Source organism: Struthio camelus, chromosome 2, assembly GCF_040807025.1.
Source record: "Struthio camelus isolate bStrCam1 chromosome 2, bStrCam1.hap1, whole genome shotgun sequence".
Taxonomy (NCBI): domain Eukaryota; kingdom Metazoa; phylum Chordata; class Aves; order Struthioniformes; family Struthionidae; genus Struthio; species Struthio camelus.
Genome location: NC_090943.1, coordinates 98,270,438 through 98,295,371, shown reverse-complemented (window position 1 = coordinate 98,295,371; position 24,934 = coordinate 98,270,438). Strand labels below are relative to the sequence as shown.

At 42.4% G+C, this 24,934-nt stretch overlaps 1 long non-coding RNA gene across 1 annotated transcript in view; it reads left to right on the top strand.

Moving 5' to 3' along the window:
- Positions 1–24,934, top strand: part of LOC138065973 (uncharacterized) — a 182,261-nt gene that overhangs the window by 70,326 nt on the left and 87,001 nt on the right. The window contains exon 3 of the long non-coding RNA XR_011139051.1: positions 21,916–22,029. This is a non-coding gene — a long non-coding RNA (uncharacterized lncRNA). The remainder of the gene's footprint in view (positions 1–21,915; positions 22,030–24,934) is intronic.

Below are 24,934 nucleotides of genomic sequence, written 5' to 3'. Positions count from 1 at the left end.
CCCGGTCCCACCACCACAGGGAGCTTCCAGCCCATGATGCATCCTGACAGCTATTGACTCCCAACTCCAAGGGAATGGCTGCAGAGGTGAGCAGTGGAGGCTGCTAGTCTCCAGATCGGTCCCCTTTCCCCAGCGATCGTTGGGACGTTCACAGAGATACTGCATTTCACGCAGGCTGTGGTGAGCACGGCACAGGGATTTGATGACAGGGATGGTCACAGGCTTTGGCTGAGAGAGGGCAGCTGGAGGCGCATCGCCTGGGATGGGTCCCGGTATTGTGTGGCACAGCCTGCAAAGAGCGCGTGGGAAAAGGGGAGAAAGGAGAGGCAAAATTGGGAAGGCATGTCCTGGCAGTAGCGTCCTGGCGGTGGCCCGGGGCTTTTCCCAGGGCAGGGGGTGACAGCTCTGTCTGGGGCAATGGGCAGGTTTCCCGTGCTTCAGGACATCGTCCCTGCCAAGCTATGTGTGCTCTGGCTCACTCTGCAAAGGCTTGCAGCCATGCAAGTGCATGAACGTGTCCCTGCCAGGTGGTTAGCGATGAGTGGTCCCACGTGGGTTAGATTTAGAGAGAATCCCCTTTTTGCATTCGGAAGGTCTTGTTTTTAGTCCCGAAGTGTCTCACAAAATGAATTGCTGTTTTCTGGCCAGCCTTACTAGGAAACGCAGCTCATGCAGTTGCTGGGAACTGGCAGAAACATCCTGGTCTGCAGAGTGTAAATTAGGAAAATGCATTCTTATTCTCATGGATTTTCCTTGAGAAAAAGCCAGCAGTGGGAGTGTGTTAGAACAGTAAAATACAATTCATGACAACAATCCCACTGAGAGGAGGATTTTTTTTTCCCTTCGGTTGCTTCTAATTGTGGTAAGGAGCAAACACATTCCTTTTAATTTCCATTGGCAGGGTCTCCAGGACTGTGCTAGTGCCAATAAGTATGCTGTGGCTGGTTTTGCGTTTCCTTCTCTCTTTTTCCCCTCCTCCACTGCTTTCCTCATCTTACTGGTATTATGGCCAATCCCTCTGCAAATACCTCTTTCACAGGAAACGTAAGCACTCTCCCTCTTGTTTTTTTCCCTTCAAAACTCTGCTCTATCTCTTTTGGCCAGCTGCAGCCTTCCTAGAGCATCTCCTACCTGACAAAAGAAGATACCTTTGATAGTCAGGCTCGACTGTAAAGTTGAAACACATGCTTGGTTCAGATACCGATGAACTTCAATTTACCTCAATTCATTAGCAATTTTTAAAACCACGGTCAATGCAAGACAGCCTGAAAAATAATTGGAAATAAACGCTCAAGGAGAAATACTGGGGGGAGGAAGGGAAAGGGAAGCAGCTTACAGCAGGAGTCTAAGCCAGTCTTTCATCTTCAGGCCAGTCCGGTTTTGAACCCTGATGGGAAAGGTCATGAATTTTAAAATATGTCTCGCAGCAGACAGCTCTAATCATAAAGCTAACACTATCTGCAGTGCATGTCTGACCATGTGAGACTCGCAGCTGACTGAAGAGGGAGACTGACTTTCAAGGGAAAGATGTTGCTTTGAGCAGGAGAGTGCGGGATAAGCAGCACCGATGCCATATCTGTCAGTGCTGGAATGAAGCAGCGGCTTTCCAGGGGGGAACACGCTATTCCCGGCAGGGCCCCAACAAAGCTCACCGTAGTAGAAGTGCTTGATAGCGTGTTGTCTTCCTTTCCAGGCTCTTCGAGGGTTTGCTGCTTCCCCTTCCTGCATGTGGTTTAGAGAGTATACCATTTTATGGCTTCAGCCTGCAATTCTTGTTTTCAGTTTTAATACCGTTTCCAAGCAGTTATAGCCAAGAGCCTGCGAAAGCTGGAACAGTCGCTGTGGCTGTCCCAGGAAGAGTCGCCTTTCCACCGTTTGCCAGGCCTTATTTGTGTTCAAGGGGTGCTAATGTTTTGGCAATACCTTGCAATGATTCTGAGCAAGGAGCAGTGGTCTGTGTCTATCTCAGCCTTAATTGTTTTCTTAAGTGGATGCTGCTGAGGCTTAGACAGTTATTTGTAGGGTATGAGAAAGTACTTAATTCTTTCTCTGATTTCATCTACATTTTCCAGAATCCTTCCACTGTGCATCTACCACATCTTGGGCTCTGCTCTTGCTAGCCCTTACAGACGCATGGTCCGCTGGTGTTAATCACCACATGATGTCTAGACATGCTGAAAACACTTGAGCAACTGTGACATCTGTTTGGTTGGCCTATGTTGTTAGGAAATTCAACCTTATTTACAAACACTTTTCAAAATCAGGTTCTAACTATGACATGATAATAACTGTGTAGCATCTTCACGTACTGTGACCACAGCTTCATGGTCAACTACCTCTCTGAAGAGAGGTGATCTTATTCTGAAAGGTTAGGACTTGAGACACATGGGTTCAATTTTTAGGTCTGGCACAGAGTTCTTGTCTGACCTTTGCTAAGTTGTATGCTCTCTTTGTGTCTGGAATAAAACAGAGATGACAATACCTGGGATCAGACCGATTATTGGACCCTTCAAATAGTGGCAGCCAATGTAATTGTTATCAAAAAAAACAAAAAACCCTGTGGGCTTAACATAAAACGATGCCCTATTCTATAGATTTAGCATTCTGTGAACAAGAGCAGGAGCCAAGCTGGAATTTCTCTTGATTGTGCAGCAGCAGAAAACTCCAAATCAGGGTTTATTTTGGTGTGTCATACTGCAATTGCTAGGTTTTCCAGTGCATGATATGGAGCAGAATTTTCAAGAGCATCTGGTCCTTGGCTGCTAAGTGTTTACATTGCTTCTGAAAATGGGATTTAGGGCTCTGACAGATCTCCGTTAGGTTTAACTGTTTCGAATATTATCTCCTACAGCACCTCTGCCAAAAATTACTGACTCATAGCAGGAGTGCAGAGGAAAAAGAAAGCGTGGTCAGGAACGGTGTCCCAGTGTGAACCTGCCGGAGACTGTGCACTGTTCTTTTCTGTTGTTCATTCTCCAGCAGCTGGCTGTCACTGGAGAAGAAGTTAAACGTTTTACTAAGGTGTTGTCCCTAAGTTTCTTTTGCTCTGTGCCTGGCAAGGATTTGGTGATGTGAGAGTGATGGTGCTGTGGTGGACGGGACTGGTAACTTGGTTTTTAAGCGAGAATGCAGATTCGAATCGATAAAATTCAAATGTGTTCCTAATTTTTCTCCTGGCTGCCCAGTGGACAGACAAGTTTTCCCACAGGCTGCTGTGAAAGAGCATCGAGAGCTGAGTAGCATGAGGAACCATGAGAGATGATTTGAGAAGCACCTGCTGTGCGCTGGTGTAGCACTGAGGAAATGTCAGCAACCAGGTGCCAGCTTGTCTCTAAGCAGGAGTAACCCTGGTGCCCACAACCGAGGCTAAGTTTACATTTACATCTCCCTGGATGAATTGCCAGTGAATTTCTAAGAAACTGGCAAGTAACTGCTGCAGGAGTAAGCTTTTCCCCTTGTCTCACATCTGACTTGTTATTTTTTGTGGCTTTAGCACACAGTGATGTTTTATCACGCAATAGCTTTATCACGCAGTGTCTCCAGAAATAGAGAAGTATAATGAGGTATTTATTTGCCAAGCCTTTTCTGCTGTGTTTCAGCCTCTCCTCTCCCCCTTCCCTAGCTTATCACTGGTGGAAGAGGGTGTAAAGTCCTTTGAACAAAAACATCAAAGAACAATTGCATCTCTGTTCTTTAACTAGGCTTATAAAGAAGATTGTGATAAAGGACAACAATACGTGTCAGTGTTGCCCAGTTATTGTTCTGTGCTTTGTAGTTTTATTAGGAAATAATTTCTCACCCTGTGTGGCTCCTGGTGAGTGTTGTTTCTGTGTTGCTGGATTTGATCTGCTCACTGAAAGACCTGCCACAGAACTGAGTTTTGCCAGCTGTGAGTTAAGAGGGAGACATTACTGAAAGAGTTCAGGCTGTGCTTCCCAGCAGCCAAGTTACCATCTGTCTCCCTCTCCCTCACGACCCTTTTATAGCAAAAATGCAAACAATTTGTTTGACCTCTGATGAATTTGTAAAACTCCGAGCTTTTAAAGTGTTGCCTTAACAAACAAAAGCCAAACATGACAGCAGCAACAACAACCTAAAATTCAGAACTAATAAACCTAAGTAGCAGCATGGCCTGTTGCTAGAGACAGTAAGGAGCTATTAAAGGCCTTACTCTTCATTAAACATCCCTTGTTCTCTTCTTCTCTCACTTGCCCAAATAAATCCATACTGAGGGAAAACTTCGGTTAATTGAACCTCGTCCTCCACAGTATGTAGCTGAAAATTTACTCTTTCTGCAGGATAAGACAGACTGAAGCTCTCAAAGTTAGCTGACTAACTCTCAGGTTAGTCCACCAGTCTGAACTCTCCTAGTTTGGGTTTGAATCTATGGTTTCAGAAGTTATCCTCTGCATGAGGGGGCAGAGGGAGACAGATACATAAGTCCCAGCACTCCCCCCTTCCACATCGTGGCCATGTGCCGCTACCTCTGATCTTGCACCAGCTCTGCTGCTTGTAAGACACCTCTGTGAGCTGTTTCAACTCATTGATCCACCAGAAAAGGATAATTTTCAGCAAGGTTGGTGAGCTGAACCAGCTTGTGGACAAGTGCTGGAGCTGGCGCAAGAAGAGGGATGAGAGGAGCGAGGTGTCTCTTCTTTTGATGGTGGTGGTTAACCATTAGCTTGGCTCAGCTGCATGTGGAAACACAGCCCAAGTGTTGCGTTATAAAATTATTGCATAAACAGTGTAATTGCCAGCAAATGATAATGGTTCTGTCCGTCTTGTAAAGAGACTTTTTCGAAAGCATTGTTGATGCTGGTATAAACTAGCATGGTTCCAGTCTATGTGTCATTTGTCTGGTAGACTGTGAAACACTCTTGCAAAACCGACTTGTATTTCAAGACTTTGTTTAATGACATTGACCCTGAGGGAAATCCAAGCTGTTAAGTGACTCATTCCTCCTCTTCTTCACCCTCAAATAGGTATATGTACCCCCAATCCACATTACTGAACAGCTATCATGAAAAAAATCACACTTCGCGATTCCTTGCTTAAAAAAAAACCTATGAAGTCCCTGTTCCAACCTGCTGAAGCAGCCTTTGCTTCTCAAGCAAATCTCTTTAGGAAGAGATGAGAGCTGGTGAGGAAATCACCTCAGTGCTCCTGTGTTTTACTGAGGTTGGAGGAGGGCAGCACGACATTCTTGCACAAAGCATTTTCTATTTCAGTGTATCTTAAGTAGGTTGGAATAAGAAAAGAAAGCCTTTTCTTGGGTTTACTGACGCTACAAAGCTGTCATATAATTGGGGACCATCCTGGACAAATAATGGGGTGGCAGGGGGTTGGGGGATGAGGGGAGAGGAAAAGGATTTAGTGTGAAAATGAAGCTTACAACCAAAGATGGACTTAACCTGATAAATAGGCTTGAAACATGAGATGAGATGCTAATCCCTTCAGGACAAAGCTGAATCCTGCTTTTGGGGGAGCAGGGGTGACTTATACCTGCTTTGAAAACTTGAAGAAACTCTCAAATTGGGGAAAGGGGGCTTTCCACGGACTAGGAAGTAGCTTGATTATCACAAGATGGTATTCTTTCCCATAGCATACTTTGATACACAATTCTTGTGTGGAGTGTAAATATTGTCGTTAAAGAACGATTAGGAAAAAAACCCAAACCAGGGCAAGAGATGTTATAAGCAAGGAGGAAAAGAAACCTTCTTCACTAAGGCAGAAGAAGAGATGTAAGGCTGCTGAGTTGGAGAAAGGCTGCCTGAAAAGGTAAGAAATGTAATGGTTAGGGAAAGGCAGAAAGAAGACCTGTGCTTGAAGACAGAGGCAGTGGGGATGAAGCAACTCAAAATCTAGAAAAGGTCATGGAGCATTTACTTTTAAACGGCGGAGAAGTTTGTAGCCATTCAAGACTCTTTAGATTAGCATGAGGCAGAAGAGTTACTTAGCAATGTGATCGTGGTTTTGAAAGGATGCTTGAGGTAAAGAAAGCATACAGGGAAGCTAATGATGTCAAAAAGCAGATGCAACTGAACGGTCCCATACTGCAATAAAACTAGGTCTTTAGCTACCGCCCTCCGATTCTGCTTTTGCCACAGAGATGGCAGTGCAGAGGGAGAATGATGAGCTAGGATGCCCGTGAGGCACCACCAAGGAGAGATCCTGAGGCATTGGTGAAGCCGCTGGGAGGTACAGAGAACACAGATCATTTTGCAGGGGAAAAGAGGGGATGTGCATAAAGCAGTGGACTGGACAAGCTGCACGTCTGTTTTACATGAATTTTGAGTGTTTTTTGGCCCTAAGGTCTCTGCTGGAAGCATGAAGCAAGAGTAGACCCAGTGGTCTGTACCAGGCAGTAAGAACTCAGAAAATATCCCAGGATTCTGATCTTGCTCTTGCTGTGCTAGTGTCAAGGCCTGTCCAGATATGGAGATCTTCAGGAACATCCTAAGAATTATTTGGTAAAACAAATCTGGGTTTTTTTGGATTGAATTTGATTTTATTTTACTGAGCATATAATGCAATTTTTGCTGTTTCTGGCCATGAAATGGAAGAGAAGCACCTGAAGGGATAGGGGTCCAGGGCTGTCAGGCTGCTAGGCTTGCATTGGCCAGACAGGGTTTTAGGATGGCTGTGTGGGTTTGAGACCCCTGACCACACTGTCCCCAGCCCTCCCATCCCCCTGCTGCAGCATCCGCAGGGCTACAGAGCAATGGGGTTAGTCCTGGCCAGGCTTCTGACGGGTCACTGGGGTCCCCAGGTGTCAACATGTGTTTGTAAACATTAAGACAACCCAAAGAAACAGTGCAAAACATCATCATTCCTATTTTACTAAAACTCAGTGGTTAAGTGACTTTCCCACAGCAAGGAGGTGGATGTATAGCAGAATCAAAAGTCTCAGATGACCCCAGTCTTGGTCCCACTTGCACTCTTTGTTTCTCTCCTGCCCCTTAACGTAAACCTATATGAATTGAAAGGCCACATGACAAATCCAACGAAGAGCATTGTCTGAAGTTTCGCTCTGTACCAGTAAACCATGTACAGCTGTTTTGTGAGTTTCCACTCTTCTTTACCTTAACTAGGGACAACAAACCCGTGACTTTGTATTCTTTACTGTCTGTGATAGAAGAAGTAATTAAGAGAGAATCTTAGTTTCTATGCGAAGGGTGTGTTTTTTTTTTTAAACTTGTAGTTATTTCAGAAGCTTTGGTTCAAGTTACCGCTTAGCCCTCAGTGGCATTTCCATATCACAGAGCTCTTGCTTCATTCCAGGTTTTCAACAACTGAAATATATCATGGGATTTTGTTGTAATGCAGGAAATTGCCTTCACATTAACAATCTGCCACTTCTGTAAACAAGAAATCCTCTGATGTGACATGTCAGCGCTCAACAGGAGGAGTCTTGACTACCTTAGCAAACCAATGAGTTCCTCAATGGAAAACCTGGCTTTTAGGCATATCTACATGACGATACAATTGCCGTTTATTTTTAGGGTAGAGGCTGGGTGTCTGTTAGGGATGGCTCTAGGCAGAAAATGTGTGGTGGAGTCCCTTCAGGCCTGCTCTCTGCTAACAAAGCACATTTAAAGTTTCCTAAGGTCACAGGGTTGTGTGCATTTTTTTTCATATCTCTTTAATAACATATTAACAGCAGTATATGTATTGTAGATAATACTATAGCTTTTCTAGCTAATCCCACTTGTCCCTCACGTAGGCCGTTTATTCTCTTCTGCTAGCAAGGCTTCTTTGATTACGTAATGACAGCTGGGTAGATATATGGACTGTGGCAATGGGCTGGCAGCCACTTCATTGTCAGCTCCCCTTTGTTCTCCTAGAAAAGAAAAGGCACAATAGAGAAGGTTTCATCCACATGTCAGACATATGAGGGACAAAAGGATGATGGGAACGGACTGAACTGCACAATCCAAGTCACGCCGAGAAGAGCTGTCTTTCGGCATTTATTTAACAACGGTGTGGTGGCCAGTGATTGCACCAGCCATAATTAGCCAACAAGCAATTACGTTATGGTAAAGTCTCTTCACTCCATCAGACCGTGAAAGGAAGGAGCAACAAAAACAGGAAAGTTCATTTCATGTTGTGTTTTCTAATGGGAATATTAACCCTTTGAGTCTCTAAGATTAGCAGCTGAAGTTCAGCATATGAGTAAGATGGGGTTCGTCAGAGGGGTGAGACCCTCTGTCAGGGCAGCCAGGGCTGCCAGAGGCAAGAAGTAGCTTTCAGCCACGTGCAAGTTCTTAGTCAGATTTGAACAGCCAGGCAGCAAACATCAAAGGTAAATCCAAACTGCAAACAATTTCTCTGAGGTTAACTGGAAATGTTGATCAGCTAAAATGCCCAAAAGAAGAAGTCGTCAGTACCTGTGGAGTAGAGAGGATGGTGGTAGAGAAAGAGGTGACAAGGTGGCTGTTTCCTGTCAGAAGAAGTTAATTCATAGTTTGTGGCATGCGGAGAGGTTAGGCGGGAGGAGAAGAATTATAGCAGTGTAAAACTCAGTGTTTCTATTAAGTCTTCATTTTTTAATATTTGGTAGACTTATGAGCCCAGTTCCCAGGCCTCTCTTGTGAAGGTGTTATGCTTTGTCTAGGGGTAATTATGTCTGAAACAAACAACTAAGGTCAATCAATCAGGGACACAGGAGAAAGAAAAGAGGTGATGGAAAGTGTATCCCGGCTGAATTTTTCGGTATTCTCATTTTTCTTGCACTATCTCAGCGTAACTATAAACCCTCTAAAACGATAAGTATTAAACCTATGGAGAAAAAGATTGAAAAAGTTTCTGATGAACATAATCATGCTAAAAGGGCATGTTTGTCAACTGGAACTTTTTGTTTAAAAGAGACAATAAAGAGAATTTTTCTTTTTAATGTGGTTATGATTCTCAAACTGGTGTGACAAGTGTGGTTTTGCAATTGGATATGACTGATATAATAAGTCCCTATGCAACGTGTCACAGTTAGGAAAATTTACTATTTTGTCTGAAGCAAACAGAATTCAAAATATCCCATCAAGATTTTGAATTTTGTCCTAATTTGGACAGGAAAATATTTGACAGTGGGCAAAATCTGTTTCCTGATGGATTCTGCTGGGGAAAATGCTATTGTGTTTTTGATTAGTTACTGTTCAGAATTTCTCAGAGCGTTGATCTATGTAATCATGTATCTCTCACAACTGTAATATAAGGGTATATAGTACCTATATTAAATGAGAGAAACAATTGTGTGTAGTTATTTTTCAAATCTACCCAAAAGATTGCCAATAGTTACAGAATGAGTTGGTTTATCTGGGCGTTTCTGTTCCAGTATTTTGAGAGATCACTCATTTTGGCTTGGAAAATTTCAGTGACCCAAAGATGAAAGATTTAGTTCACTGGAGTTCACAGTTTCCAGGTTTCCCACGAAATCCCAAATGTTGTATAAACAGAGAGACTCCTTAGGCTGTAGGGTCACAGGCTCTTAATTTTCAGAACCAGAAATTTTGCTCTTAATTGTATATACCCAGCCACCAAAAGCTAAGTATTTCATCTGATAGGTCATTTTTATTTTGGATGTAGAGAGTAAGTGTTGTAATAGTGAGACTTGATACTTGCCGTTCTGCCCTCTCTCCCCTTTTCCTTGCTCATTGGCTGCCATAAGGATCCATGCAAATGGTTACCAAAAGTGTCATGCCAGGAATACTGGTTTCTCATGTGCCAAGGGACTGAGCTATATCCAAGGTGGCACCCCTGTGGTATGGGCTCCCTGTTCGACCTTTAAAAAAGAAACGTTTTTGTTAATCGTGGACGTCTGGCTTTGAATGTTTATCCCTTCTGCTTAGCTTTGAGAGGCTGGGGATACAGGTGCTCCGCCTAAAATGGATTCCTTCACCCTTTGGAAATAAAATGCTCTAAGAGGTGTGCTGTTAGATAGAATGCAGCCAAAAAATAGGGTGTAAATGCAGTAATAATTATACTATTACTATACTACTCTATTGCAGTGAATTAATCTAAAGCAAAAAGGGATTATACAGAAAGTGCATTATTGAAGATATTACCTTATAATGGAAATGCATTTTTTTATAAAATTACATGTCTGAAGCCATTTATACTGGTGTAATGCTAATGGCTTTACTCTGCTCTGGCATGAGTTTTCTTACAATTTGTACCAAATCCCCATGAGATGAGATGCATGTGAGATGCCAAACAGGCATCTTGAAATTTGAATTTGCCTTTGTGGGTTCAAAAGCGTTTGCTGCTTTGTAAGGAAAAGAAGAAATTTTAAAAAGCAGTTGCAATTGGCTGAAAAATTAGGCATAGTCTAATAAAAACATAAAAAGACCATAAAAAAGTAGAGATATTGGAAAAATAGTGGAAAATTTTCATCCTGTTGAAAAAAATTGTGTGTACATAAAAGCAGAGAAGGATGGCACAGCAGATATGTAGTTGCATGTGACAGGCATGGTTCGATCCTCACTCTAATCTCTAGTCTCCTCTGGGACTGTGTCCACGTCCCTTAGACTACGAAAGGTACCCAAATGCTGATTGCTATTTGTGTGTAGGTATGGTCTCCCCTCAGCTGGTGTAATTTACTCGTGTAGAGGAGAGCTGCAAGAGCGTTAGTCCACACTTCAAAGGCAAATAATGACAATGGTTTGAAGACTGCCAAAATGTATTTCCAGAATACTTTGCAGATGAACAGCGGAAGTTGTCCTGCGTACTGACAGGCCTCTGTTTCTGCCTGCCCAAAACAGCAAAGAATCACCTGGAATTTTTTCCAGGAGGGAATTTTTTGCCTGGCGGATTGTTTTTTTGCACTTAAGCTGTATGTAATGGTTTTAGCCTGGGATCGTTTGAGTCTCCTTCGTGCCACTGGAATTCTGTTCTTTTCCAGCAGTCAGAGGGGTAGCAAAAACAGACAGGGTTTGACCTCCACCATTTTACACCAAGATTTAAGGAACATGTGCAAACATGTTACTGTTGAACCATAATCTGAATAGGACCAAAACTCAAGCTGTGAGCTCAGGTCTGAATCTAATGGATGCAATGACCTGAATGGGCCTCCTGTCTCTTTCCTCTCCCTGTTCCATTCAGTACTTATCAAGGCCCTGATTCACCAAAGCACCTTAAAAATGTACTTAAAAATGAACTGCACTGTAATTCAAAGATTATAGGCATGTGCTTAAATCCAGATGGTTTAGGAAACATGAATTTGTCGGCTAATTTAGGCTGATTGTGCCTAATTGCACAGTCTCTCACCTAAACGGTGAAAACTGGATATCTAGGTCCTACTACTGGTTTTGTTTTGTTCACTTATATTTTCCCCGGCCAAAAAACAAAAAAGAAAAGGAAAGAGAAATATTGTTCTCCTGTCTCCAACTTAGAAAGCCTCCTTAAAGTGTCTTTGCATACTTGCATGCATACGTCAGAAATTAAAAAAAAAGTTGTTAAAATTTTCTGTAATTCTATTTAGAAAAAATTGCTTTTGGAGATCTAAAATAAGAAACCTTCCCAGTTTTCTGGCTTTATGATGTAAGTTTGTGATTATTGTTAAGAATCTGGAAGACGTATTTTTCAAGGGCATTGTGGCCACATTTAAGATGACATGCTCATCTTCCTGCTGTACTTTAAATCATTGTTTAAGAAAATGGTTTTGGGAAAAAGATAATTAACTATGTGGAGAAATGATTCTTTCCAGAAATCGGGATTCCAGGAGTCTACAGATGAAATTCTTATTAAGTAAAATGTTCTATAGATAAAGAACATTCACAGGAAACTACAATGAAAATATATTGTTCAGATTTGAGCATATTATCTAATTGCAGTCTAATCTGAAGATATTAAAGGAATGCATTATATGGCCTGAGAATTAATTATGAAGTATGTACTGAAACAGGAATATACATGCCAAACACAGTAGCAGATTAAAAAAAAAAAACCTATTTAAGTGGACATAAATAAATGGATAATTTGGAAAAATGTTGCCATGGAATTACAACTGGTTAATTAAAATCATAATTCTACAATATTTAAAATAGTTCTTTTAAAAATATATAGCTGTAACTCTAAAATAATTCTTTAAGAGTAAGTAGACTTGAAATATACAGGTCTGATTTTTGTCATACCTGCAAATTCAGGTTAAATGTCTAGAAACTAGTACCATTCCACTGACACACAGAAATAATACCCAATGAGCCTCTGATCTGGCAAAGAAATGCCTATCTTTCTTTGAATCACTAATACTCCCCTTCTCCATATCCATCCCGGTCTAGAAAAGTTTGCCTTTACTTAAGGAATTTCCTAAATCCAAAGTGAACTAGGTTGAATAACCAAGGACAGACTTAAGATATTATGGATTTTTCCCACCTTGGCTGATTAACCTCATACATTTTATTTGAATAATGTCTAAAAGCTCTAATTAGCAATGGATAATCTGCCCCCCAGGTGTTTGGTATTGATTTTGCCTCCAGTAAACTAATCTAATTGCCCTCCTTATCAGAGATACGGTGGATATTGAAATAATCAACTTGTCCGTGGCCCTATGAGAGCCATTGAAATAGCAATGAGGAACTGGATGACTCTGTGGGGCACTGGAAAAAAGCAGGGCCATGGAGCTGGGTGAAGAGAGGATTTACCCTGCATGCTGAACTGGTGGGGAGATAAATCCTGCTGCAGCAACGCCCTGGTGCAGCAACATTGCTATCAGTGAAGGCATGGGTGTTTTCCCATTCCTCCATGAAAAGAAGTATAAAAAATAGAAGGGAGATGAGAAGGAAGGCGTGTTAATTATTATGCCAGAGGAGATGAGGGGCCTTAGCCACCAGCAATTCACTTATTCAAATGCCTTTCAGGTCTGTGTCTGGCTCTCAGGGTGCTTCAGTGCCAACCCCAAAATGATAGTATTCACATAACTATAAGAAGACATCTATTATTGCTTCCTTTGATAACATTGTGTTTACAGAGATTTTTATATTGTCTCTAAAAACTGATGCTCAGTTGAAACTTGGTCATTAAAAAACAAAAAGCAAACTCTCAACCTAAAAGCGAAGTGTTTCATTTAATAAAATGTGAAGACCCATTATTTTTTGTTACGTATTTGTAAAAATATCTCAAAAGAGCAGTTCAAGCTGACTTATTTTGCATACTAGTAGATCAAAATGCCGTTTTCTTTTTTTAAACTGCCTTTCAGAAGTGATTAGTCAATAATGCGGACTTTTGCTAATGTTTAAAATGGAGTGTCAGTATATGAGTTATACTGTGATGCATTGTGTTTTCATTGATAGCTTCACGTGGAATTGCAATTTCTGGTTCTATTTAAGATGCAGTAGGATAGGGTTATCTATTTATTATCCCTGTAAAAACAATATTAATAAATTATCCTAACTAGCTTAACCAATTTTTTCCTCAAATAGTTCCTCTGCTGATTTGTTAGGGCAGTAAGCTATCACATTCCTCTTAGTACCTATCCTTTTTTTGCAGCAGTCTGTACTGAATATGTATTTTGGAAACAATCCAGCCTGATTCTGCAAATACTGTTTATCTATGTATGTGGCTCGTTTCACAGAGCGCTCACATGAGATAGAGCTGTGTGGGGTTCCTTTGCCTTTTTTGTCTGAAAAGTCAACATATGATAGGCAGATCCTGATTCACTTTTGTCTGTTTGTCACATGTCCTTGTAATGCCATGAGCTATGGTTGCTGCAGTCACATACAGCCAATACCACAAATACTTTAACACTTACCTCTGCCACATCTTTTCTGTGACTTTTTGGCATTACTGTTAACAGAGTATGTCAGCATGTGTGGTGTCAGCATACAAACCTCCTTGGGCTGGCGACTGGTCCTCATCCAAAGGGATTCTGCAATCTTATGTGATTCTCAAAGAGTAGTTCCTGGAGCCTTGGTTTTCACTGCGATGAGAAATCACTTTTCTGCCTGGCTTGCCTGGCAGGTTTTGGGAAGGTGCCCTTGCCTTCTGTAGGTTTCTTTTTGTGGGCAGTGTACCAGCCCTGCAATATCTGCCAAGACGTGGTGGTGGTATTAATGTGTTTACGGTATCAGCCGTTCACTGCATCGCTAGATCCAGGAGCCAGCAGACTGTGAACTGAGACAAGGAGAAGGGGGGCACTAGTGGGAAGCTAAGGGAAAGGCTAGTAAGGCCAGGTTACGTGGACTATATTGACTGACTGTATGTCAGAAGCAGATCCTTGCATGAAACTTTAGCATGGAGGCTCTTTAAGAGTTCTTATAAAGCACAGTGCACTGCAGAAGAGGTTATCTGTCCACAATCTGTCCAATAGCTGGTGGAGGATGGGGTGCTAGGAGATATGACTAAGGGGGGAGAAGAAAGAGAAATTGAGCTTGAGAAATTGAATTTAGCAGTTGGACATTTACATTTGGTCCAAGTAAAGGTGGGGAGTGAGTGGTGAGATTCAGCAGAGGGAATTTTAAGAGGCTTAGAGATGAAAATGAAACAGTTCTGGCAGCTCTATGTAGCGGGGTCTGAAATAGGATGGTACATGTGGGAGAGCCTCTAAGATGACTCAGGAGCAAGGTGGAATAAATGACAGCCCGAATGAGAGACGTGTTTGTAAGGATGGAAACAGAAGGATGACTTCTGGATGATGATTAGACTGAAGGAGGATCAGGTTTTGGGCTCTAGTCCGTCTTTGTGGAGGAAGAGAAAGGAGTGAGTCAAAAACAATTTTAGAGGAAGCCGAAGCCGGGGGAAGGGCTGAATGAAGCACGTAAAGGGAAAGGGAAAGCTGACAGCATTTCTTCATTTTCATCTGTGGTACAGATGAAAATGAAGGATTAGATTAGTGGCAGAAGACTGGATGTAGGAACAGTCAGCCTCGAAAATAGTGCTCAGACTTGTGAGGGTAGGTGAGGCGGCCCAGAAACAGAGGGTGAAGTGAGAACAGCAAGAGCCCTGGGAAGACGGTCATGGTGGGAGGGGATAGCTTTTTAAGTGCCTGGATCAAGGCATTTAGCAGTTAGAAAGAGGAGGAGGAGAACTCAATTGGTATCTCCTATTCTGAGCATAAGGAGGATTGCTAATGAGCAAAATATTTCGAAATGGAAGAAAATGTTGAAAGCAACAAAGTCAGTCGTGTTCTGTGTGAAGCCAGGGAGGCCTGCCAGAGAAACGGAGGAGCCAATGTAGTGAGTTGTCTCTTTGGTTATTCTTCTCTCTCCTTGGCATTATGCTTGGTGTTTACGAAGGCTCCTTCCAGACTGCTTATTAATTCCAGCAAAGAGAGCAGGAGTTTAGGCCTTTCGCTTGGATTTAAAGCCTGTGCAAGTCAGAAAATTGTGCAAATCCTGAAAGTGCTGCAGAGGCTGAAAGAGGCTGATCGTAGGCTGAGGCACTGTGGAGTAGTTTAAGGCCTCTGATGGGAATTTTTCCTCTTTCCACAGTATATTAATAGCATAAACCTCCTTAGCTCTTTCGGGATCTCTTGAAATAGATGGGTAGTCAGCGTATGTACTGACAGCATATATACCGATTGAGTAGTGGTTTAGTGTTTTATGCGTGTTTATTATTCAGCTTCCACACTGTGAGGCTGTGCCAGAAGAACAGAAAGAGCTGCAGCTGGAAGGAGAGGGGGGAAGAGAGGGAGAATCAAGGCCAGAGAGGACAGAATTAAATGCATGAGTGCAAGGTACAGAGAGAACTGGAACAGTTGGAAATAAAGTAAAGAGGCTGGAGAACCTTCAGGATGAGAAACGTCGAAAGCCCAGCCACTGGGAGCTGAGGGAATATAAACAAAATGTATGAGCTATGAGAGGGAAATACGTAATAGCACTGCAGAGGAAATTGAATTTATTGTTACTTGGTGTGGGTGGCTATATTTCCCATCCTCTTGTCTTCTCTTGGATACAGTTCTTCTGAGTGATGAGGTGACCTCAACCAATGAGGATAAATTCAAGATCCTTGGTATTGTTACAGCCGATTCTGGAGGTACAATTCTTGTCTTGCTTTGGAGAATTAGGATAGTTACTTTTAAATAATGGGGATGGGATTTCACTATAAAACACTGCTTTAAATAAATGACAACTTTGTGCAGTGGATAGCTGTAAAATAACAGCCTGGGCGAAGAGAAGGTTGTATGTGAGGAGGGGGATGGCGAGGATTCTGAAAAGAAGCCTTTGTGTTTCCTCTCCTCAGCTAATAAACATTTCACTGGTAACCATACTGCTGCTCTGTGTGCTCTAGTCTGCCTTTTATTTCCTCTTTGTGAGCCATGCTGCATGGAGTGAAAATTGAGCAGTGAGGTCCGTTCTGAGTGGTGTAAGAAATGCATCTCTGAGTGCCTCATATATTTCCAAATGCATTTTTGTGTACCTTCTCTGCGCTGTAAGCTCTTCAGGGCAGGAACTGGGGCTTTTTCCCTACTTGGGCCACAGAGATTCCCATTTCGAACGATCTGTTGGTGCTGCCCAAATAGAAAGAACAGGGAATTGTGCTGAGGAAAAGCAGATCCCCTGGCGACTGCCTGTGAGTGTCTGAATATCCCACCAGAACGGGCCACAGTGGTTTTAGGTAGGTTAGTAAACACTTCTTTTCTCCAACCCCATAGTAAACCCTAATACTGCCAGTGCCGGTCACATCACTGTAGATAATGGCAGTCTGTGTCCTGCAATCCTTCATTTTGATGCCTTCTTTCTTCTCTTTGGCTTCCTTAACTTCCATATTTCCTCCACACAAAATACCATTGCAAAGATTTGTCTTCCAAGTCTGCTGCTCTTCTCACGTCAGCCTCCTCCTCCAGGCCTGTGTCCTTCATCACATTAGATTCAAGTCTTCTTGCCATTCGTTCTTTTATTACATTGCTCTTTCCTAATTCAGCCTACTGATCTGCCTTTATTTCTTCACCTGCGTTTCCTAAGAAATGAGGCTAAGGCCATCATGTTGTCATGACACACCTGTCTAAATGTTGAACTCCTTTGTTGATTTCCACCAAATTTGCCAGCAGAATAGGTATCTCCAAGATCCAAAGCTTCTACAGGTGTTGTGTAAATAGACAGCCAAGTGAAGGACAGAGTCTGTTATTGATGCTATGGAAGGAAAAGCGAATCCGTTAGACGGCAGGGAATATCTCACATGAGAGCTCTTATAACCTAGGCTTTGTTGGTTCTGGTACTTAGTTATTTGCTTTTCTTTTTCCTTTTAAAGCCTGCCTTCCAAAATTCCCGGGCAAAGCACCTCTGTCCGTGTCTTTCCATTGCATTCCTCAGCTGTAGATGGCTTTCTTCAGTAGATTTGCTCTGTGTTCCCATTCCTCCTGATTGTTCTCTGTTACTTGGGTGCTGGTCAAAATAAAACAGGCTGATTAGGAAGAATTTGTGACATGTGAGGGAGGAAATGGCATATATTTTGACATCACCTGTCAATTTCTCCACCCCTTCTTTCAGGTTTAGCACTTCTCTGGCTTGTTTTTTTTTTTTTTCTGCTTTGTGTACAGGTACCAAGAAATATATAAGTAGCGGTGTATAATTTTAACAGGTTAAGTCACCTAGTGTGGATGCAGTTATACTGAATTACTTTCTCCTACACAGCTGTCCGGCACTAGGCTATAGTAGAAGGGCTTTGACAGTACAGCTGTACACTTTCACAAGCTTCACTTCTCATGGGTTACTCCAGCTCCAGTATTTACAGTATTATCTGTCTACCTACCTATCTATACTTCTGCATATGCAGTGCTTTTTAAAAGTTTACCTGCTTCTGCTTTGCAAATTTGCAAATTTTGCAGTACTTGATAAAGACTTCTAGCTCCAAGAGAAGCAGTTCTGCTACAGCAAATACTGCCATTTGGGCCAGGGACACTGCATCTATTTGCATGTGGAAGAAGCGTTTGGTGTGTTGTTGGAAGAAGACTGTTCCTTTGCCTTGTGTAAGCGTGACCAACTTCCCTGTGCTCCAGACAAGGGGATCAACTTTTGAGCAAGGCTAACCCCCCCACCAGGTCCTTCCAAAAACCACTCCCAAAGGAAAGCTTTAGTGCATTGACCTGACTCTTGTGCCTTACTGCCTTGTGCACATTTGTTCTCTTCAGTAATAGATGCAGAAAAGGAAAACACTTACATGGCTATTGTGAAAATCAGTGTATTAAACCTCTCAGCTGAAAGGAACATATGGAGAAAAGAGATGAAACAGATCCCCCTCCAAAAGGCCATTATTTGGCTACACCTCAGAAGGAAATAGCATGCCAGCTGCTGCTATAGCCCTGGAGGGAAAACCATTTTGCAGTAAGGTGAAGGCGGGGGAGACTAATGGAGCCCCTTAATAAGCATAGACTTGTCCATAGCAAGGAGAGGAAAAATGGAGTGCTGGACTGAAACGAGAGTCACTGCGGTGTGAGAGGATTGTGCTCGCTGCTCAAGCCCTCAGTCTGAGGCAACAGGAGCCGCGAGCGCTGCTGCACGGTGACTGCAACTGGTTGAGCGCAGGAAGCAGTCTTCAATGCTTACTCGTGCTTTTGTTTTCACCTTTCATCTGAGTGTTAACGGAGCACCGGAGCACCTCGCAGACTGTCCCTTCTGAAAGCTCACAGCACCTTTGCCAGCCAGTCAAAAGGCCTTGCCCTGGCTTTCGAAATTGCTTGAGTGAATTGCCTGGGGTAACGCAGGGCACATCTACACTGCACAGCAGCCAGGGAAAAGCAACACCCAGCTTAGCCTCAAGTAGACTGAAAATCCTCCCAGTGCAGAGCAGCACCAAGTGAGGGCAGGAGCACAGGTCCAGGGAGCAGTAGAGCACTCGGCAGGGCTGCTCGGCTCCGTGGCTCACCAGTGATGCAGTTGCACTGGTTCCAGCTCCGGTTGCTCACTCCGGGCTTGCTGCTTCGTTGCCTCAAGGAGATGCGTCCCAAAACCCAGTCACAACCCGGATGGCCTCAGCTTCGCCCACCAGCCAGCAGCTGCTTGGCAAAGGGCTACCTGTCGTTCCAGGTTTGTACAGCCCCTGGCACAACAGGCTCCTGGCCAGCGCCACGGGGGGCGGAGGTGAGAAATGGGGATATAAAGGCTTTTTCTCCTTTTTCCAGCAAGGTTGCTGTTTCATAGGATCTTTGAGAGAAAGAGATCAGGTGGATGAAAACTCATTACTGGAGCAAGAGAGGGGAACTCTTCTGGTGATGAGAGAAGCGTCGGTGTATTCCCATCCCCACTGGGATAAAGTTATTTTATGATATTATTGTAGCAAGACACCAGTTTGGCTGAAAACGTCCATTGCAGTGTAATTTTGCAAAGTCTTGGCTTGACAAGCAGTACTTGTTTGTCTCAGCAAATCCAGAAAGAATAAACCCAGGAAGTTCCTTTAAAATGATAAGTAGAATATATGGCATCAGCGTCTAATGTATAAGTGTGTATGGCAGAAGGAAAAAAGAGCCCTCATATCATACTGAAAAGTGAAATTTAACATGGAAAAGTGTTTCCTCAAGTGTAATTTAAAAGAATATATGTTTTTTTTCCTTCTCAAGTGTCTTAGGTTTGTATTTACGAGAGGAGAGAACAGTATATTATTCCCTAGAGGCTAATTAACAACATGCAAATAAAATAGTTTAAAAAGATCATAATCATTTCATGAATATTTCTATAAAAAAAAAGTAAATACAAAGCAGCCCCCAAAGCAAACAGTCAAATACTCTTGTGTATGTTTGTGTATTTGTGAAAGTGTCATTCCTTTACAGCTACTATTAACTCTTTCAAATTTTGAACGGCAGCATTTCAATCCTATTATATTCCTTTTCTCCTCCATCCTTCAGTGAGGCTACAGGGGTATCTATCTCAGGAATGGAAATTCTATTGGTTAAAAAAAAAAAAACTTGACCAAAACCTCCAGTGGGAAAATACAACTAATACAGAGTATACTGAGCAGTAGATAAAATCACTAAGAATTTGCCTATTAAAGTCAGGCAGTTTCGAGTCTACACAAAGCTCCGCTAGCTTATAAATAAAAAAACAGTGAGGCAGAGCTGAGGGTGACGGAGGCTGCAGAAGTTCTTCCACTGCCTAAATTAATGGGTGGAGAGTACTTTTTTTAAACCTTAAACCAAGGGGGCAGAGACTTGCTCTGAGACGGTTTGTCAGGTAAGAGTCTTGACGGGACTGTGATAAGTTTTCAGCTTATTCTCCTGGCTCATGAAGTGTATTAATATGTTCCTCACTTTGAGGCAAGTGTAGTGAATTTGTGTAATTATTTTGTGTCATTCAGCTATGAAGTAAGTGTTTTATTAGACCAATCAATATATGATTTTCCTTTAACAGAAGAGAATTATTTTGCACTAATTGTGTGTGTCTTTACTGGGCACTTTAATATAAAGCATTAAAGTAGATAAACCCCACCTCAACACAAACTAAGCAAACATTACTCTAAATCTGAAGCTATTTACTTTTGCCTGTTGCAAATGTGTTAGCTGAACTTCAGCTCATCTTTAATCAGTCTGAAATGTGGATTTCAATCTACTCAAGACAAACTGTATGGCAGTAAAGCTCCTGAGATTAAAACTCTGGACATTTCACATTCATGAAGCAATTAATGTGCTTCGATTTTTGTCACTTGGGACATAATGCACAAGCTAAAGTCGGGGTGACCCCACAGGCCAGGTTCCTACAGAGCCATTACAATGTATTTGTTCCGTAATCCTCAAAACTAGGCGGGATTTGTACAATAGACTAATGGCTTCAAAGGAGTCAGCTCAGTTTGCTGGGTGGAAAAGTCCACTTTTTAACTCTTCAAGCCCTGACTAGTTTCCAAGTGCACCCACCTAAGCAGGGGATGAGCAGAGGCCCCAGCGGGGAGGACACATTGGGTTTAACATCCGGGGGTGGGCATGGCCAAGCACGCTCTGCCGTGAACAGCAAGGCACTTTCTGAGGGGGAGTTGACGGCCAAAACGTGGGATGAAGAGAAAATGTCAGAGCTCTGTGGCGTGCATGGGGGAGGAGGCAGCATGAAGAGGAAGGCTTGAAAGGTCAGGAGATGTTGTCAGCAAGAAGGGAGAGGGCAACAGGACTTGGGAGAAAGTTGGGGGTGAGTAATGTGAAATAAATCAGGTCTTGGCAATTCTTGCTGTAGCTATAGGGCAGAAAACAGAAAACCCAAGGTGATGGGGAGGGATTTAGGCTGCAGATTTGTTTTTGGGGGGGGGGGGGTGGCGAAGCCTTGGCATGGGGATAGGAACAGCCCATCTCCTTTATGCCCTTATGGGCAGTGGGGATAGAGGCTCTAGGGTCAGTCACACAGCCCAAAGGTCCAGTTGAAACGCTATCAGCTTTCAAGGGAAGAAGGTGGGAGAGCAGCCAGGCTGCATGCGGATCTGCAGGCAGGAGAGGGGATGTGGAGGCCTGCATGGCTCCTGGCTGCAGAGGGTTTGACTCGGGCTGCTACTGCCAGGGGCAATGCCATGAACTCTCCTGGCCCTTACCTGAGCTGTTTGCACTCATGCTGTCAGCGGCAGCCTGGGGCCATGACTCAGGATAGCTCTGTAGGAATCAGTTAAGGCAAATATGACTGTATATAAGTCTAAACTCCTTCTAAAGAGCCTGAAAGGCCAGCAAAGGCCATGTTTTAAGTCTGCATGGTACACAGGACTCATGCTCATAGCTTTTCGTAAAATCGTCGTGCAATGGCACTAGCATTTTTTAGCAAAGAAGGGCAGCATGGCCAAGGCAATATGGAAATTTTCTCCTGCAATGTTCCCAGCCCCAGTTGATATGTATGTTACCTGAGTAAGATTTTCCATATTTCTCCCACTAGCTTTCCTAGGTGGATTTAATCATTATGAAAGGTGTTAAGTTGGCACCTGGGAGACTGATATATTTTATTAATCTGCATAGATTGCAGCACTGGTTTTATCGGGGGAAAATGTTTAATGTAATTTTAATACTAAGTTTCTGTATCTTCCTAATAGGTCCTATTCCATGGATGAGTTTGTTTCACTCAATCCTCGGTCCTTTAAGGAGATGCTGTGTGCACAAGGCACGCCAGATGTGACTGGATATCTTGCAATGGGCACATCTTCCCAGTAAGTACTGTTCCGAGACCAGCATGTTTACTTCACTGATACTGCTGCACAAGCATCAGATGTTACTGAGGTCAAAAAACTCCTTTTAAACATTCTGTTCTGCAAGTTTTGCTGTGGCTGAAACATATCATGTGTTAACTACCTGGTGGTCCAAGTGAAACAAAATGGTATAGTAAGAGCCAAATGTATGCTAGGAATACAGGTTCCAGAACTGTCAATACCCATATGTGATTTAGTGCTGTAAAAATCTTTTTAAATATCTTGCTTTAAGAAAAGGTAAAGCAAATAAGCTGGGAAATTGAAGGCTGAGATACCGTTTGACTTGTTCGTTCCTTTTTCCTTTTTTTTGATGTCTGCTTTATTCTGCCAGGTTCTCCTGGCAATAATGAAAAACCAAAGGGTTACTTTAAGCCCATAGGTGTGGTATCCAACAATCACGTGAAAGGATTTATCAAGATAGCCAGGAGCAAGTTACCCTCTTTACTGCTGATAAGTAGTTGAGTCCACCCTTTGGATCAGTTCTAGGGCCTTCTTGGGCAGCTGTACCCAAGTAGTTGGAGTCTGTGTTGCTCAAATTTTAACATGCCTTGAGATCACGTTACTTTCAGGACTTTTGATGTGGAAAAAGCTACTTAATTTTTAACCTAAACACTAAGATTGAAGTGCTTCGTCTTGCGAGCCATGCAAGTGTTTCTTGCTAGTTTGGCTGCAGTGTCAACTGTGGATAGGTTATGGGCACTCCTGTTCTAGCACGGGTGGTTTGCAGAAGTAGGGCTGCCTATCATAAGTTCATTATATCATAACTGCAAGCAAGGACTTTTTTTTGACATAAAGACATACTTTTGGCATAAACACTTCAGAATGGTACTGCGCTAAGATGCTGCTTTCCATTTGAGCCTGTTTAGTTGTGGCACAAAAGTTATTGCTAAATTTCGTATTATAGTTATAGGCTGCTTACAGTCAGCTGTAACTACAACACAGGACTATGTTTGTACTGACTATCAACCCAATACACTGGATGGAGAATTTTATTACTTTACTCTAACTTTCAATTACGGACCAACAGCCAGTAACTTTGCCTGAGATATATGTCTAAGAAAATGTGTCAACTTACTTATGTAACTTCTCTTCTCGTCCCCTTTAAAGACTGAGAAGCTTCAAGGGTTTGGCAGCTCAGATCTTTGTATATACCTAATCCATTATTTCTGAGGGCAGCTTTTTAACTAAGTGCACCTCCCTGCAACCAGCAGACATATGTAATCTATATAAAACACTGGTTATCAAATTTTGCCAACTAAGTTTTTAATCACTGTGATGATGTTGCCTCAAAGCTGTACACAAGACTGGCCGAGTCTGGTGCAGACATGAAGTCAAAAATGATCTTTGTCTCAGGAAACATATAAACAAAAAGCCTAAGTAAGGAAAGCCCTGGCAGGAAAAAACAAAAAACCCCTCAATTTCCAGGGGAAGTTGAAGTATAGATCTTGTACGAACCCACACGGGAAATCTTCCACAGGGAGGGTTATCATGGGCTACTGTACTACTTCGGGATTATTCCTAATGTATAAAGGGAAAAGTAATTGTGGGTCTCAAGTTTATGAGATTTAGCTGTAGTGATATCTCCAGGTAGTCAAACAGATGAAATTAGGCTTGGGCTTCTGCCATCTTTAGGCAAAAGAGGAGGTCTCTCCGTGTAGTATATAACATATAATAGTGACCTTTGATGCTTGTAGATGATGCTGTAAAACCTCTGATCGTTGTGGGGAAGAAATGGACTATTGGTTAGAGCACTGCTTTGAAGCTAGGAGACCGGGGAGATAAGGGTTGTGTTTCCCACCTGAATGGTGTGACAGCCTTCTCATTTTATGCTCCCAGCTGTGCGATATCCCAGGAGTTGTCTGGCTACGTGCAATTTTACTTGTCCGCCAGCTACATCGCAGATCCAAATGCAAAATCCAGTACTAAGGGACATTATGTGGATTTGTGACACTACCCGTGGGACTTTGAATCCATAAACCAATGAATGGATTACAATGAGGCATAAATATGATATTTTCATGGATGACGTATAATCCTGCTCAATTATTGTTCCTGTCATGTAAAGGGAAACTGTACCTATTTTTCTCATCCCTGCACACAGAAATTTCAGAAGAGATGCCCGATGCAAAAGTTGCAATCTCCTGGCTTCCTGCCTTTTATCTATTAGCAGTTTTAAAACTTAAATTTTCCATTATTAGGTGCTTCCTATAATTAGTCTTTTGCATCTCTACAAGATTATTATGTGGGAAATTCATCTGACAGAAGCATTTTGAGTTTCTTGGCTGAGCAAACTGGTATTGTACTCTCTGAGTCTGTGCATGTCACATCACGTGCTCTCATTTGTGTGTGAATTGCTGTGCCCAGGAATATTTTTGCCTTCTGCTTTACTTCCATGAACTTTTGCAGTTTTTGAATGACTGCTGCAACTAGCCTTTGCCTGAGACAAGTTACGTATTATAGTTTTAGGATCTGGTAAGATGTGAAATGCATCTCATGTGTAAAGTCTTAACCATTTCTACCAGTACCAGACAAATTTGTGAGCACAGATGTTGAACAATAGAGGGAACAGTGAGGAAAATCAAGATTGAAATCAAGATGAATATTAAGATTGAAATTCCATCTTAATTGTCACTATATTCTTTTATAAGCTGCTCTGGAAGTAAGAGCCCTGGTGATTTATGCAGTTAAAAATAACATCTTGAAATAATGTCTTATTAGAAAAATGAATATATGTGATGTTTGTCCAGTTGGCATTTCTAATACAGTATGTTAAAGCGTTCTGCCTACCGCTATAGGTGTGGAAGGGATGCTACGGAAGAAAACTGCTTTTGTAGCAAGAATTATGATCGCTACCAACACTGTCTCC